Below are 6,591 nucleotides of genomic sequence, written 5' to 3' on the forward strand. Positions count from 1 at the left end.
TTTTGTTTCTAGAGGTGCATTGGGGCACATTACCCATTACTTTGGGGCACAACACAGAGTGACCTCCATCCCCACTCTTCAGTATTGTTCAAGAAACACAATTATGTGAGAAAGTAGAGTGAGAATGCTTAGAAATGGAAAAGAGAAGCCTTTACAGATAGTGTTTGGGGGTGGGGCAGACCCAAAGAGAAGTGAAAAACTCTTAAAATATTTTCACAGGAGCCAACTACTAAAGAAAAATAAGTAGTTTCCTTACACATTAACAATTAATAGGAAATTGATGCAAAGAAAACCCAGAAAATTCCTGGAAATAACAAGCTATATCTAAAACTTGATTGGGGGACATTAGATGTGAATGGAAAGACATGTCATGTGCCCCGTGGGAAAACTGTGTGTGTGAAGTAGACTAATAGTAGGTAGCCCTCACATTTGTGCAGTATTTATAAATTAAATCAAGTCCCAGTTAATGGAATTTCTTTTTTTGCAACTTGTAAATATAATTATACAGTACATGTAAGAAAGTAAACACAAAGCTAAGAAGCTTTAAAAAATGAGCTTTTAAAAAGGGAGAATTTCCCTGAACAAATAGCTAAATATTATGATAAAACTTCCATAACTAAAACAGCATAGTCTGATAAATAGATTTTGGAATCGAAAATAGACATCAGTGACATACCCAAGAGACATAAGAATATAATGTATGATGGCGCAGGGATGGATTATTTCTTCCTGTGGAAAGAGAGCACTTGGTTTAATGTCTCCTGAGGGTCAACTGAGTTTAATATCTCTGGTGGGATGTGAATAAGGGCCCAGAAGTCAATGAGTAAATTATAAAGACAGGATCAGGGTCCAAGGTTGGGTACCAGGTTTGGTTCAAGGTTTAATTCAGGGGAAAATTTAGGCATAAGGCTTGGGACGAGCCTCTAAAGATCTTGAACAGATGCCCCGCCGTGATCTCAAGAGGTGAGAAGCAGTGGCCTCTACTTGCCATGGTTTTAAGTTGCTTCTGCAGGAATGTACCTGAAGAGCAATACATTCTCAGTTCCTGCTGTACGTGAGGTGGTCCTAAGACTTCTCCAAGTTATGAGGTAGGTAGGAGAGGGTTACTTCCTTGAGGACACAGAGCTAGAAATTGACAGAGCTGGGGTTGACTCCAGGCCCCTGCTTTGGTACCTCCAGGGGAGTTGACAGGTTCTTCTGCCCCTGAGAGCAGCTGAAGCTCTTTTGCTAGAGCAGGTGTTTACAGCTGAGAAGGGCCAGGACCCACATGGGGAATCCTAGTTCTGAGTGTGCTTAAAAAAAAAAAAACAACTACTGAGATATCATTCACATACTATAAAAAGTATCCCCCTTTTGTACAACTCCATCTTTGATTCATTCACAAAGTTGTGCAACCATCACCACTATCTAATTTTCATTCGAGTGTGCTTTTGTAAGCGTGTCTTATCCATCCATTCACTCAAAGCAGCAGAGCTTGGTTGTATTATTAGTTCATGTTCCCACTGTACCTAGAAGCAAGAACATGGGATTTGAAATAGTATTCCCTGAACCAATCACTTCCCCATCTTCCTGTCCTAACAGGCCAGATTAATGTGGTGTTTATGTAACCTGATTTATGTAGGCTGTTTTGTGTTGTTCCACATTCTCTGTGCATAAATACTGGATCAAATGCCTGACACGGACTCAGATGCCCAGTGTGGGCCTTCTAAGTTGAAGAGAAACATGGAGTGGGTGAAACAAAATGCTTTGAAAATTCTGAACCCTTGAAGACATACATGCCTTTAACAGTGACCATCAGATCTAGTGGGTGTGGAATGGCTCTACTTGTTCTTGTTTTCGGGACAGATGGCCCATGTTAACCAGGAGGGAAATATTTTTCTTTTTTGACCCTAAGATCCAGGTCGGGGTCCAAGACAGTGGGCACTCCACACACGGTGGAAAGAAATCACCCTTGCTGCAGCCCAGAGCCTGAGAGTCACCTTGCAAAAGGCAGAGGGAGCCGGTAGGCTTCAGATGTGACACCTAGAGACTTCACTCCCCACCCCTCCCTTCAGCTGTGCAGTAAATAAGAGAGAAGCTTCTATGAAGCAGTTAGGAAATGCCAAAGTTTGATCCTTCCAATTGGCTCTGAGGGATGATTGATGTTAGGGAAAAAAGTCTAAAGTGACTAGCCTTCTGGACTTCTAAGATAGTATTAAGGCAGGGTTTCCCCATGTCCCCTTATCTCAGGAAATGCAAAACACAAGGAATAGAGTTCCAAGGAATTGAACCTTTGTGTAAAATAATTTCTTCAAATTAGAACCAACAGCCCTCTGTTGACTGTACTTGTCTTTTAATCACATTTTCCTAACAGCTTGTGTATGCTCATCTTTGAAACGACCAGAAAATTGTCAACAAAGAAGTGATAGCTAAGAAGGGGCTAGGTCACGCACAGTAGACGTATGGAGAGCTTGTTGGAATGAATGTGGTCCCCAGGGTGGGATGCAAAGGTTGTTTTAGAACAAACAGAATCTTACTGGTACCACCGGAAGGAAAGAATAAATTTCATTTGCTCAGGGGACCTGACCTTCGGAAGGGTTCTCAGGGGTCACTCCTGTGCAGTGACAGCTGGTATGGGGTGTTCAGTGTTCACTGATGGTAAGAAATGATCCAGAACATGGAAATAAGGCCAAAAGATAACTGTATGCCCTTTCAAAGACCTGCTAACACCTGAGCAGCCCAAGGACCGCTGAGTCTCGGGATGTAGCTTTGTATGACAGACCATGTGCTTGGACTAGGACCCGGGCTCGAGTTATTTACTTGTAGACAGAAAGTTGCAGATGACTTTTGTCTTACAGAAAAGCTAACTCTAAAGGTTATGTCTCTTTGTTCCTGCAGGGCACTGAACAGTTTTGTATTTAACTTTGTGATCTCATCCCAGCATTTGTTTCGCCACTAAACATATGTCCTGTGGTGCTGTGTGTATACCTACATCCATGTGCCCACCAAGCAATCCCCATATCCTCCCCCGATCCAGTTTTGTCATCCTGCTCCTTAACGAATTCAGCACATTTTTTACCTATTCTCATGTATATTTGCATCACAGTTCTGCTTGTAACCTTTAGGAAGTTATACTTTGACGATGAGGAAGCCGTAAGTCCTCAGCAGGTTTGGGAAATTTTGAGCAGCTGCTATAAGGGCTTTAATGGTTTACATTAAATGCTGATGTAGCGGATGTCATGATGTACCACCTGGGTGGGCCTCCTCTTTAAGACTGAGGTATTTGTCCTTCCAGATGTCTCCTTCCAGATGCTGGAAGTACAGTTGGTGAGGCTTGTTGGTGGAGTTCCTAAGAATTGCCTTGACTAAGGGAGGCTGCCTCACCAAGGTCAAACCCCCTCACCTGGGTAGCCTGTATCCAATGGATAATTTGGTGTACGAAAACCCTTGCCTCAAGGTGGGGCAATTCAGAAAGTCTGTCTCAGCTTCAGAGCTGCTCCCTGTGTGTTCACCTGAGGCCTTTGTTGAGGCTGCATTGCAGCCCAAGTTTTCTCCCTCCTACTTCCTCCACTCCTCTGTGCACTTCCCATGCGCCTCCTGCACGTCACCCGGTCTCAGACTCTGTTCCTGGAGAACCAGACCCGAGCCAGCTAGGCATTGTACTAAGGGCTTTCCATGCACTCTCTCTCTAAACCAAGCACTGTTGTTGTCATGCTCACTTTACCATGAGGACCAAGACAGGTGGAGTTGCTCAGGCAAGGCCACATACGTCAGGAAGTACACAGCTGGGCTCCAAATCCAAGGTTTGCTTTTAAGGCTGTGCTTGCCTTGGCCTACTACACCTCAAAGTTCCTGCTTAGGGAAATCACACAGACTCAACCCTTTGAGGCTCTTGCCAATCGACACATCTCCTAGCTATATTTGCAAGTTTCCCAATTATTATTTGTAGTTGTGATGGGTAATGAGGTCAGGTCTGCTGTTACATATTTGTGTATTATTACAGTTTGGGATGAGACATTTATTTGTGTGATTCTTTAATGTCTATTTCCTTCATTGTAAGCTTCTTGACATCAGGGCTGTCTAACTGCCTAATATTCCTACCACCTAACACAGGAATTCAATAAATATTTGTGAGTGAATAAACACAGTTGTTACTAAGGAAATAATGAATTAAAATCCATGGCCTCTGATCTGCATATCTTTCTGCTAGACCCACATTCTAACATGGGATGACACTCTCAAGGATCCTGGTTTTTGTGTTTGCTTTTGGATTCCTTAGCACCTAGAACACCACCTGTCGCAGAGTTGCCCCACAATAAATCTTTGTTAAATGAATGTTGTTGTTTTAACTGGGGATAAGTATACCAGTGTGGATGGTTCCACTGCACACAGCAGCAAGTGGCTTCAATTTTAAGGGTATTTATTAATCACATATATAATAAGCTCCAAAGGCAGCTCAATGACAGGATTCTGGGGTAGCATTTCTCTGAGTGTCTTGGCTTTAAGAAGGTTGCTGTGGGTGGCATCCCATCTTCATGTCATTACGGTCAAATGCATCAAGATGTTAGTAGCAGGCTGCTCCTTGTACTGCTCCCTTCTTATACCAGGAAGAAGCTCCCAGCAGATATCTACTTCTTTTTGACCAGTACTAAGTCTTATACTGACCCCGAAGATAATCACTGGCCAAAGGGAAGATGATGATCATGTATGTTAAAATATGTTAAAGTAATGCCAGCTTCTATAACAATTACCCCCCGAAGATGCCAAATGTCTCAGATACAACAAAACTTTTTTTCCCCTCATGTGAAGTCCAAAACAGATGTGCCTTATTGTAACTCTCCTCTAAGCTGTAATTCTGGGACCAGGCTCCTTCCATCTTGTAGCTCCTTCATCTTCCAACTTTATCATATTTTTCTGCATGAAGCCCACAGAATAGGGAAGGAGTATGGAGAAGACATACCTCTTACCAACCAACTTGTCCTCTAAGGGATGCATACCATTTCCACTCATATTTCATTGGCAAGAACTACTCACATGGCCCCACATAGATAGATAGATAGATAGATAGATAGATAGATAGATAGATAGATAAATGTAAGTGATGCTGGGAAGTGTAGCCCCTGGCTGGTTTGCTTCTTAACAGAGATATTGCTAACCCCTCACTTTCCAAAAATTCTGGTTATACTGCTTTACTTTTTTTTTTTTTTTAAAGATTTTATTTATTTATTTGAGAGAGAGAGAGTACATGAGAGGGGGGAGGGTCAGAGGGAGAAGCAGGCTCCCCACTGAGCAGGGAGCCCGATGCGGACTCGATCCCGGGACTGCAGGATCATGACCTGAGCCGAAGGAAGTCGCTTAACCGACTGAGCCACCCAGGCGCCCGATATACTGCTTTACTTTTATGAAAGACCTACATTCATACCTGTTTTTGCTAACTGAAAGAAATCAGAAAATAATTTTCACTTTCAAGAAAAAAGTTGTTACCACACTGAGGTAGGTCTTTCATAAAAGTGAAGTGGCCTAATGCAAACTTTCAGAAAATGGGATACTCTTGGCTGTACGCTATTTTGGCTTAGGAAAGTTTTCATAGGAAGCTTGGATGGAAGGGGAAACCTGTACTATGCAAAGGGGAGCACAAGTAATTGGGTGTATAGTTCTTTGTTTCTGCCATGCCATGATTAAGTTAGCCAGAGCTGTGTAATGGGAATATAATGTGAGCCACATATGTCATTTTCAGTGTCAACTAGGGGACCTGGGAAGAGAGGGGCAGAAAATATTTTGATTGCATTATCATAAAATCTACCACAGGGTCCATTATGTTCTTTTCCCCTACTAGTCTAAGGGACCGTAAGAATTGGTATGAAAAAGTAGAAGAAACTGTGGGGGGTATTTAATAAATATGGAGTTAAACAAGTCAAATTTATCAGACAAATGAAATTTTTAAGAGCTTAATAACTTTTGGATTGGCATCTGGTTGCACCAGGACACAAAACCAGACTGTTTATGGTAGGAAGAGATATATGAACTGAATTTATCAAGGATCTGGGGGAAGAGCTTTAGGGGAAGAGGCAGTAAAGATTTAAATAAGGGGAGTAATGAGCTTAAAAAAACATTTTGCAGTAAAATTAAGTTTTAAACCTAACCTCATTGTTCCTTTTTGACTTGCATCAATGTAGGTAGTCCATATCATTTTTTTTTTCAAAATAATTGCCGAGTTACAACACATTTTAATACAAATATGATATGACTTTTCAGAATCAGGGGCAAGCCACTTCACATATTGCATTACACAAGAGTTCATCAGAAATACTTCATGGGACCAGTGAGCTGGTAGTAACTACCAAATCTTGTTTAGGGATTTGTCCTCCATCTCAATAGAAAACAGACATAAAGACAGTGACTAGAATGAGCAAAAAGGAATCTGCAGCATAAGCCTGTTTAAAAACATTTTCTTCCAGGCGGAGGGAGGAGCAAGATGTTGGAGGAGTAGGAGACCTGGATTTCGTCTGGTCCCAGGAATTCAGCTGGATAGGGATCAAACCATTCTGAACACCTACGAACTCAACAGGAGATCGAGGAAAAGAATAGCAGCAACTCTCTGAACAGAAAAGC

Source organism: Leptonychotes weddellii, chromosome X, assembly GCF_054177405.1.
Source record: "Leptonychotes weddellii isolate Sample4059 chromosome X, ASM5417740v2, whole genome shotgun sequence".
NCBI lineage: Eukaryota > Metazoa > Chordata > Mammalia > Carnivora > Phocidae > Leptonychotes > Leptonychotes weddellii.